The 11,831-nt window shown below is 38.5% G+C and overlaps 1 protein-coding gene across 2 annotated transcripts in view; it reads right to left on the reverse strand.

Annotated features, from left to right (window-relative positions):
• The window catches only part of OSBPL3 (oxysterol binding protein-like 3), a 177,184-nt gene that overhangs the window by 113,591 nt on the left and 51,762 nt on the right, over positions 1–11,831 (reverse strand). The window contains exon 2 of one of the 2 annotated variants that reach the window (XM_012720905.1): positions 5,168–5,218. The exons of the other annotated variant lie outside the window; for it this stretch is intronic. The gene's annotated coding sequence lies outside the window, so the exon portion shown is untranslated. The remainder of the gene's footprint in view (positions 1–5,167; positions 5,219–11,831) is intronic. 2 annotated transcript variants of the gene reach the window in all.

Here is an 11,831-nt window from a genome sequence, read left to right on the forward strand (position 1 = left end):
CTCAAAATAGGCATTCCCATAACTTGCTAGTTGAATGTAAATTGATTACAACCTCTTCAAAAGACAACCTGGCAATATAAAAGTTGCCAAAAGTAAATGCAATAGGTAACAATTCCCAAACATAAAGCTCAGTAATCATGGTGTCCATGATTACACTTTCTAAAGAAATTTAATGATGATGAACCCCACCAAATGATAAATTAGTTTTCATCTCTTTTGAGGCAAAAGAACTAATATTCTTAGCCTAAATAATAACTTGTTTTAAATTGTTATTTTCTTTTTCTTTTGTGAAATTTACTGGAATAAATGGAATATTTTACTTTGAAAGCTATGTGTAGTTTGAACTCAATCTTATACAGTTATTCCTGCCCAATTATTCATCTGTCCCTCTACTCACCCTGATGGGCCTGAAATAAATATTAACATTAGATGTTTTCTGTTTGAAATTTTTGGATAGTATTTTCATTTATGCTTTCAATATTTTTTTGGTATTACATGATTTTTAAGATAGGAACATATATCACCATGGTAAAATTGAAACAGTAATTACTTTTTTGATTGTTTTTTCTAAATTGGTACTATGCTTCTTATATTTCCCCAACACTTACCAATCTCAGATTCTGATCCAAATACACCTCACAGTACTCTTCATTTCCTGTTTGTGTCCCAGTTGTGGGAGAAACGCAATGTTCCAAAATGAGAGAATCAGCCTATGTCACATCTCCCCACAGTCATCCAACAGAGTGATACAGAAACCCCCAACAATGTACATAGGGAAAACAGTCATGGCTAGGTCTTTCCACTAGAGGCCTGGATGGAAACTACAGGCACTCGGAATCCCACATGTGGGGGTTGTACCACAACTGTGACACACTAACACACACAAACTGGATTTACTAGAAGTAAAGGTAGCCAAACCATTCAGGTGTCTTCCAATCAACCTCTCTTTTTCTTTCTAACTCTATCTCTCCCTCTACTTCACCCTTTTGAAGCAAGCTAAATAGTCCTGGTAGTGGGTGTGAAGTGTGGTAACGTACATTTAAAAGGCACAAGCAAATGCCTCTAAACCTTATTTGGCATAAATGTTACCTCAATAAACAATAATACAATGTTTTAAAGCATAAAGTTAAATCCTACTAGATGACTTGAAAGAATGAAAGAAGGGTGGAGTTTTGAGTTGAGAGGGGGAAAAGTAAATAATATTATGACTTAGTATAGCCTGTACCCACATTTTTAACTGGGTCAGTCTGCTTTACCATTGACGTCCAACAATGCATTCTGGTCATAGCAAGCTTATCTGACAATTCAGAAAATGGTAGCTGTCCATTCTTTGCTCGTTCCATAGCAGAAGTCAGGGGTTTTGTTTTGTACAGGTCCTCCTCCTGCCTTCCATCCTAAGGAGTGTGTATCACAGCAAAAGGAGTATAAATCCAATTTTACAACCATATCCAATCAGAAATTATCTGGTACCACTAGACTAAGCTATCTAAGTAAACATCAATAAAAACTATATATTTAGATTCTGGAATATAGGGTATTTCATAAGTTACATATACAGTATTTCTTGGCTTCAACTGCAACTCTTAATTAATGTCTCACTTTTGACAATTCTCTTATTATGAAAATGAACACAGTTAGCTTCTAGATAATGTGCAAGCAGACATGACCCTCCCTGGAAATACTAACTCTGAAAACATTAATAAATCAGAATTTATATCTGAAAAATAAAGGTATTTTTGAATCTGGGTCGTGATTATTTAGTATGTGCTCTGCTAAATACCAACTGCACAAGGTTTTCTAAAGAGGAAAAAAAATAATTTCCCACAGACCAGTCACCTTGGGAAATGTTGCTTCTCCATTCCCTTTTGAACACAGTGTATGACTTGAGAGGTTCTGCCATTAAAACAAACAACAAAAGTTCAAAGTTGTTGAACTCATTCCAAACCTATTTGGTCACGGAATCTATTCTTTTTTTCTTTAAGATGAGAAATTGAGTTTTTATTAAAGTTATGACATTCTGGTCATTTAAAAATATATTGGCCCTCCCTGGTGGCGCAGCGGGTTAAAGAACTGCACTGAGAAACTAAAACCACTTCCACATGAGTTTGATTCCTGCCTGCCCCGGAGGTGACCACATGGTGCGGCAGACCTCTCCTGGCCCATCCGCTGCTCCCCTTAGCAGTGTACTTCGTCAATCTTCCTGTTCTGCTCCCCACTCTGTCTCTGGTGAAGCCTCTCACCGCCCCTGAGCCTCTGGCCTTTACCCCACTTCTGTATGTACAAATAAAATAAATCTTTAAAAAAAATAAATAATAAATAAAAATATAACTAAGAAAATACATGCTACACAGAGTAAAACAAATACATCCCATGAAAGACTAATATCTAGAAATATACAGACTTACAACAGTATTCAGAGACAGACACCTGGAATCTATTCTTTATGTTGACACCAACATGTCTTCAAGTTGATAATCCTGTATATCTTTAATACTCAATTATTCTGAGTCCATGAAATAATCTAAGCTCTTACCTTTAAAGGTTGGTTTATCCACTGCACAGATAATAGCTCAACATGCACAGGCACCACTTCTTGGCTATGAATCAAGCTCACAACAGCTAGTAGTAACATTTGGAGACTCTGTGCTTAGAGTTTCATGTCTGTACTTGAGAGGTGTAGAGAATTGTGAGCAATGTTCAGAAGCAGAGACTATTTGACCCAATACTCCCTACAAGTCCCTTCTTGGTCTCTCATTATCACATAGCTTCCCCAAAACCCAACTTCCCTCTTGCTATCTCAAGTTTACTATGCAGGCTCAATCCTTTCTACTTCTGACTGAAATTACCCTGCAGAAAAAAGACCTAATCGGAAGTACAACGTCATTTGAAGGAAAGAAGTACGCCCTAGGGATAAGCACTCTAAATGAACTGGATAAACTACTCAAAACAATATGGTGGAAAATATCTCAGCATTTAAGTATGCAACTATTGTGTAGGGTCACTGAAAAACATAAATCCAAGCAAACTGTACTATATTCTATTATCTGTGCAATGGATAAACCAACCATTAAAGGTAAGAGCTTAGATTATTTCATGGACTCAGAATATTTAAGTGTTTAAGCAAAATGGGCTACACCTTTAGTACTTACTTAACAAATGCTTATTGAGTACCTACTATTGGTCAGACACAATTGTAGACACTGGAGATAAAGCAGTGAAGGAAAGCTGAAATACTAAGCTACCAACAATCCCACAGAACTGACTAGAAAATTGCATAAGATCAATCCATATAATGACTTTGAGGAAAACAGTTTCTCAGTGAAAGATGGCTGACTTCAAGGGAAAATTCAGAATCACCTTATAAGGTACAATGAAAGTTTTTGCAAATTTAAGAAAGTTATGGTAAAAGCAATGTATTTATGTTGTATCCATCATTTCCCAGGCAACATGCTAAATGCTTTTACATACGTACATCTGAATGTTACTTAACTCTCAGAGCTATCCTCTGAGTTCAGTTTTAAGCTTCATTCTACAATTAAGAAACTGAGACAAAGACAAAGCTGGAGGTCAAACTTCTGTAATACAACTGATTTACAAATTCATACCTTTCACATAATAGTGAGATTAGACTTGAAATTGAATTCAAGGTCACTTCAAACTAACACTTCCAATGTAACTTTATAATGTCAGATAAAAAGACATCCTAAAGCATGAGGTAGAGAAATGGATAACAACATCACATCACAAGACACTCTTTTCAAATTTAGGATTCAAACTTCACAATTTTAAAACATCTTATAGAACTACAGAAAAAAAAAACGTATACTGGCATAAAGACAGATATACAGATAACAGTCTAGAGTTGAGAATGCAGAAGTTAAACTCTCACATTTATAGTTAGTTCACTTTTGATAAGGGGCCAAGTCAATGGGGAAAGAATAGTCTTTTCAACAAATGCGGGGGCAGTGGACATTCGCATGCAAAAGGATGAAGTGGGACATAGGGCCCTACCAACTACATATAAAAGTTTCCTCTAAATGGATCAAAGACCTACATGTAAGAATGGACATTACATAAATCTTAAAAGAAAATACAGTGGTAAAAATTTACCTGACCTTGGCCTAGGTCTGGATTAGGTTTAGATATGATATCTAAAGAAAAGGCAACAAAAGAGAAAAATAGTAATTTGGTCTTCATCAAATTTAAAAACTTCTATGCTTCATACAGTAACATCAGGAGAATGAAAAGATAATCCAAGAATGGGAGAAGATATTTGCAGATCATCTAGCTGATATGGGTTTTATTATCCATGATATATAAAGAAGTTTTATAACTTAACAATAAAAAAATCCAAAGAACCCAGCATTTTAAGTAGGCAGAGGACCTGACATTTTTCTAAAGACACATTAAAAAATGCCCATTAAAAAATGTTCAACATCAAAATGTCTACAAAAAGATACCACTTCATACTTCCTAGGATCGCTACAGTAATAAACAGATAGACAAATAAAAGTGTTAATAAGGATGTGGAGAAATTATAACCCTCACACATTCTGGTAGCAATGTATACTTTGGAAACAGTCTAACAGTTTCTTAAAATGTTAGAAACAGTTATTACAATGAGAGGCAATGGTTCTATTGTTAGGTATATACCCAAGAGACTTGAAAAAACATGTGAACATACAAAAACTGTACAAGAATGTTTATGAAAGCAGGGTTTACAATTTATAATAATCAAGAAGTAGAAAAGTCCAAGTGTCTATCAACTGATGAATTCAACTTTTTTGTTTAAAAAGTAGAATATTTGGCCCTCCCTGGTGGCGCAGCGGGTTAAAGCACAGCACTAAGAAGCTAAAGCCACTTCTGCATGAATTTGATTCCTGCCTGCCCCAGAGGTGACCACATGGTGCGGCAGACCTCTCCTGACCCACCCGCTGCTCCCCTCAGCAGTGTGCTTCGTCCATCTGCCTGTTCTGCTCCCCACTCTGTCTCTGGTGAAGCCTCTCACTGCCCCTGAGCCTCTGGCCTGTACCCCAGTTCTGTATGCACAAATAAATAAATCTTTTAAAAAAAGAAAGAAAGAAAGCTTGCTTCCTCTCCCTGCTCTTAGCCACAGGAGGACACAAAGAGAAGATGGTCACCTACAAACCAGAATGTGTACACTCACCAGACATAGGGTCTGTTCACACCTGGTCCTTGGATTTCCCAGCTTCAAGAACTGCAAGATACAAGTGTTTGTAGTTTAAGCTATCAGAACTACGATAATTTGCTAGTCGTCCATACTAAGATATCAGACAATATTATTATTCAGCTATATAAAGGGTTGAAACACTGAGTCATGCTACAATGTGGATGAACATTAAAAACATCATGCTAAGTGAAGGAAGTCAGACATAATTACATGATTCTAATTATATATAAAAGGTACACAATTAGAAAATCCAGAGAGGCAGAAAGTATATTAGTGTTTGCCAAGACCTGGGGGTAGAGGAACATGGGGAATTATGAGAATTCTTTTTGTGGTGATGCAAATGTTCTGGAGTTAGGTTGGACTGGTGGTTGCACAATTTTGTGAATGTACTAAAAGAATATCACTGACTTGTACGTTCTTAAAGGATAAATTTTGTGGTGTGTGAATTATTTATCAATAATAAAAATCCTCCCCTCCTTAAAACAATCTTCGAATCAAAAAGAATCAGATATGTAGTTATCCACCTTCTACCACAAAGCCACTAGCTTTGATACATATTCACTTTTGTCGAATCAGAAATGCGACAATAGTTTCTAGTCCTAAGATTCAATAAAGGACCATTCTACAATCTGAAAGAGATGAAGATACTCCAAGAGGAAAGTTTTCAGGACTCCACCATGACTCACTTAAAATAGCATACTCCATTGTAAACAAATGAACAAAATAATTTCAACATGTGTGCCTACCATTTCAGAGCATTGCACATAAACCTTCTGAATCTATGAGCTCAAGTACACTCATGAAAAGGAAATAATGAAATAACAAAAGTCAAAGGCCAAAGTAAACTTCAGCATGTGGAAGACCAATGCAAATTATGACAAGTCTCCACATTAGTCACCTTAGAACCCACAAAAATAAAGAAGTGCCTCCTCGCTTCTTGACTAGAAATGAACATGGAGTCTTCTAAGATCTCAAAGGCTTTCTTCTATCTGTTGGCAGTACCAACTTAGATCCCTGAAGGCCTATTTATAAGCAATCGGGGATCTAATTAAAAACCTTACAGAATGACTAAAAGCCAAATGTGGATGTTTAAATGACCTTCAAGCTCCAAACATTGGCTGATCTTTGATCAGTATGCTTGCTTACACATAGCAATGACTCAGGTCCACATTTTAAAACAAACAAAACAAAAAGTTATTACAACTTTAATTCTCAGAAATACCACATTGTAGGTTAAAATAGACAAATATGTGGTGTAGGCACATACTCACACAAGTCAACGCATGAAAAGCCAAAAGAATAACGTAAGCTAACAAAAAGGCTGGACTCTACTGTCTGCACTCAAAAGCAAGCTACACAGGGCAAGCCCAGATATTCCAACCTTTGAGAATTATGTTCCACAAGGAAGTAATAAATCAGTTGTTTGAAACTCAAACCACATTTTTTAATAGAAATCCATCAACTGTGGTCACATACCAGGAAAGCTGAGAGAGACCTACACAATGGACTGAGGCAGAGTGGTTATGTCACTAATAGAAAGGGAAAACACCTTTAAGTTCAAGTCCAGAACGTGGCTTATAGTGGCAGCATGCTGCTACAGCACCGGGAAAATGGGGGCACACATCTGGTCCCATGGCCTCCAGTTATCTAAATCAGTCAACAAGTACAGGCATGGGTCCACAGCAGGAATCTCAAGCCACTCAAATGCAGACATGAATATTTCACAAGGGATCTGTATAAAAGGGCTTCTGTGGCTTCATGCTACTCTCCCATAGTTCTAATTTCAGTAGAGTCTGCTTATGTGAAAATGAAAGTAGGCAACGGAGTTCATAGGATTTTTAAAGAACATTTTGTTGCAGTACAGCATTCATATAAAAAGTGAAGCTGCTGGCTTTAAATATATATGTGTTACAGGGAATATACACGAAAAGTAGAACCTTTCACAATGTTGCTTGTGTCAGTACAGATTCTGATTTTCATTACCATTGTGTCTGACACGACACAGAGGCTGTGCAGGTCAGGCACATCAAAGACATCTGTGAAACCTCTGCACTTTTAACAGCATTACCAGTGAAGATGTAATTTCTTTTTTTAACCACCCTGAAATAACTTACCTATGCTGTGATAGGGACAAATGGGATTGCACAGCTTCAGAAAAGACATTGTTGGTGAGATACAGCAATAGATAGAAAAATAATAACTATCCACAAACTCTGGAGTGCCAAGTATTATAAAGATTCCCAGCACAGCACGAGGCCCAGGGAACAGCACAAATTGCTGTTAGAAAGGCAGCAGCTGCCCTTGTCACAGGATGGCCTGGGGCAATTTCCCTCTTCAAGCTTTGATTTCCTCAACCAGGAAAATATTTTCACCCAGGGAATTGTGTGGCTGAGTAATCAGAGTGGCAGGGAAATTAAGCTTTTGGTGGATACCTACGGGCCTCTGGAACAGGTTTCACAAATACATATCACACATTAAACAATTAAAAGTAATATGTTATGTGACTCATCATTACAATAAACCCCCAAAGAGAGTTGGGAAATGTGTGATAATTCAGGTTACCCTCCAAGCCCTCTTCCCACCATCTGCCTCCTTGTCTCTACAGGCTCTCAGCCACTTCCGCTAAGCTGCCCACCTGCCCCCACCACTGTGACATCATTCCAGCCTGACCCCTGGCTCTGACTCACAGTCTTGCTGTAAACCCTGCTATTTGTGCCTAATCCCCCAGTTCTGCTTAAGGTTTTCAGGTCAAGGCTCGCTGCCCTCTCACCCCCAAAAACCTAACAACTTTCCAAGCTCATGCTCACTGACCAAGCTCATGCTCACTGCCCCAGAGCTTCTTGGTAAAAGTGAAGGATGATATTTCTTATGAAAAACCACAGGGTTAATTCTCAATACAAAGTCAGTTATTAATTGTAGGTCAAGGCAGAAAGGAGAGGGTTGGAGGCAGGCTGAGTTTTAGGTTTAAGAGCAGAAATAAAAGGTAAAACATACAAGTAAGATCATCAGAGATATTAGCTCCTCTCCCACTCCCCACACACACAGTATCAAAGAGGAGACCAATTAAGCAAATTCGCCTTCACTTTAGGGACATCAAAGCTAATCCTTAGAAGATGGTTTCTGTCAATTGTGACAGATTATCAAGAAAGGGTCTTCACTATTACCTCTTTCTTTAATAAGGCTTCCAAAGAACTGGGCTCATTTGCTGAATTATCTCTGCAGAGTGGGTGACTGATAGTCAGGATGAGGTAACAATAAGAAGGCATCCTCCTCTCTTCCTTCCTTCTTTCTAAGAACTGACCTCTCATTGACCACTGGGGTCATCCAAACCAACAAGAGCCACTGCACTGTCCAAGCTGAGTCAATCAGATTCTTAGTCCAGAATCTGGAAGGTAAATACAGAGGTGGAGGTCAATGATTGGGGCTGCTGGGGGAACTATTTTTAACTATGTAGAGGAAAAGCAGAGATGAGAGAAGGGACTCATAGGGCAGTGGACAGAGAGAGACTGACAGACAACTGGAAAGAGGAAGACCAGAGACACACAGAGAGAGAAAAGCAGAGTGAGACAGACATAACATACACAAGCAACAGACAGGACTAGAGGCAAAGTAACAGACACACAAAGAAAAACAACTCACCCCACAAGGTGGGGGGGCGGGGTACGCAACATGGTTCAGGGAAAGAAGACCTTAAAGGAAGTCTGCCCTGTTTGAGCCCTGCAGGTACCAGCTGGGCTTCCTGGAGGACTCTGTCCTCCAAACTCTCCTTTACCTGATCAAGTCTCAGATACTACTTCTATCCATGAAATTAAGAAAAATGATTTTATTTTATATATATTTTTAAGATTTATCTTATTTATGCACACAAGAACTGGGGTGTAGGTCAGAGATGGGGAGTGAGAGGATTCACTAGAGACAGAGTGAGGAGCAGAACAGGTACACTGACCAAAATACACTGCTGAGGAGAGCAGAGGATAAGAGAGGAGAGGTCTGCTGTGCCATGTGGGTCAGCTCCTTGGCCAGGTATTGAACACATCCAGCAGTGGTAGCTGATAGTTTGATAGTGCTGAGACTTATCTCTTTGCACCACAAGGGAGACTCTAGAGAAGTTATTTTAAATATCAATATCAATGGGAGGCAGTATTGGCAAATTCTGACAAATATTGCTGGAGCCATATAAATTGGTAAAAAGAATTAGGAAACTTATCAACTTAGAATATTCTAAGATATTCTTACCCTTTGGTTCAATATTTGTAATAGGGGAAAAGTGAATACAACCTTAATACCCAACAGTAAAGGAAAAGGTAAGCAAATTAAGATGAATATATTATTTCAAACAATGAATGATACTGCCTCTAAAATATGTGTGCAAATGATTCATAGGAAAAATGCTAATTATAAAAGTACATAGACTTACATAAAAATGCACACTGAAGGTACAGTAAATATCCACAGAGATGACCAAGGGCTACATTTAGATGACAAATCAATAGGTTCCCCCCGTTTCCTCGTAATTTTCTGAATTTGGGGCATTTTTTAAATAAAAAGAATAAATCAGAGGTATACATTTGATCACTTAAAATGAGTGAGATAAAAAGTAGTGAAGGCCTCACCCCATGTCCTTTTGTTCTTATTGTTCTCTATTGACTTTTTTGTTCAAGCTGACCCTTGAACAGCATGGCCTTGAACAGGTCCACGTAAACACAAATGTACTTATAAACAATGCCATAAATTTACTGTATTGCTTAATACAAACAATACTGTAAGAATATTTTCTCTCCCTTATAATTGTCTTAAAAACAATGCCTTTCCTTTGAGGTTACTTTAATGTAAGAATTCAGTATATAGGCCAATCCAACATGGCTTCTTACATAAAGTGACCACCTCAAAGAACCACCGCCACCCATGTAAGCATCTCTCCGATATTGTTATTTATTTACTGAACATTTTCTCCATCCCTCCCCACTGTGCAGTAGGCTGGATTTAATCAGTGCTGATACTCAGGTGGGCAACCGATTATATTTTTTTTATGATTTTATATTATTTATTTATTTTAAAGATTTATTTATTCATACAGAACTGGGGTACAGGCCAGAGATGCGGAGGGTGAGAGAATTCACCAGGGACAGAGTGGGGAGTAGAACAGGCAGATCGATGAAGTACATTGCTGAGGGGAGCAGCAGGCGGGTCAGGAGAGGTCTGCCACGCCATGTGGATCCCCTCCAGGGCTGGCGGGGATCGAACTCATGCAGAAGTGGCTTAAGCTTCTTACTGTGGTGCTTTAACCCGCTGCTCCACCAGGGAGGGCCCCACCGATTATATTTTAAAGCAAGCAATTTTGTTTAAATGTGCTTATATCTCCATGTTAAGGTGTTCATCAAGTTGATGGTCATCAGAGACAGTGCCATGCCCAACAACACCCTTTTTGTAGGGCTATTTAGATCTTTAGCTGTGCTGCTCAAGGCTCTGCCCAGGAGTCAGGCTTGTCCTAGCTCAGTCTGTCTTCCCTTATTTAGAGATAACACATATCAACTATGGATAGTGGCTTTTGGTGTTCTCTTTTTCATTTAATTTTTAGGTGCATATACATGTATATATCAAAGAGACAAGGAAAGAGGTAAAGCAAATTTGTCCTCTTACATATGTCTTTGGGTTTTTAATAACATAAGAACACAATGGAACTATACATATAATTAACATTTAAAATGTTATCAAAGAGTATTAAGAACTACCCCAGAATTTGGTGTTTTAAATACCACTTAATATGAACACAGGCTCCAAAGAAAATGAGACAACAGCTGAATGGAAATTATTCTTGTAGACTCTTGGTTGACCTATAGATATGACAATAACAAACTGTCCTCAGTTACCCTTTCACGTTTCATTAATCCAAGAAATATGTGTAGATAAAGGGTGGGGAGGTCAGTATTGAGTATGATTGCAGCATACAGTATATACAGTATACAGTTTCCACATATCTCCTTGCTGGAACTTTCAATTAGTAACAACTTTCTTCCTTCCAAGTGGCTGGTAGGCAAGAAGCACTGAAAAGTTTCAAATGAGTTCTACAAGGACAACTTCCCTTCCAAGTTAAACTCTTGAGGAAGAAAACCTTCCCTGTCATTTTCTAGCTTCTCAAGCTAAAAATGCAGTGAGTGGTTCTATTCTGATAGAAACATTCACTGATTTTTTCTATCATTGTTTATAACAAATAGCTTCAGAAGTTATATAAAGAGAAGAAAAGCAGGACAGAGGTGGGTTCTACTAACAGTGTGGTTAAACCAGGCTATCTCCTTTATACATTAATGTTAGACCTCAGGGAGCTAATTGGTTTGACAAGTCCAACTCTGTAGTCATTCTTTTACCCATATTTGTGGCACAGAAGAGCGTGAATAAAATAGCTGTTTAGGGCCCTCCCTGGTGGCACAACAGGTTAAAGCACAGCACTGAGAAGCTAAAGCCACTTCAGCATGAGTTTGATTCCCACCTGCCCTGGAGGTGACCACATGGCACAGCAGACCTCTCCTGGCCCGCCCACTGCTCCCCTCAGCAGTGTACTTTGTAGATCTGCCTGTTCTGTTCCCCACTCTGTGTCTGGTGAAGCCTCCCACTGCCCCTGAGCCTCTGGCCTGTACCCCAG

This window comes from Condylura cristata, unplaced genomic scaffold (genome assembly GCF_000260355.1).
Source record: "Condylura cristata isolate star-nosed mole 26May11 unplaced genomic scaffold, ConCri1.0 scaffold00005, whole genome shotgun sequence".
In the NCBI taxonomy this organism is placed as follows: Eukaryota; Metazoa; Chordata; class Mammalia; order Eulipotyphla; family Talpidae; genus Condylura; species Condylura cristata.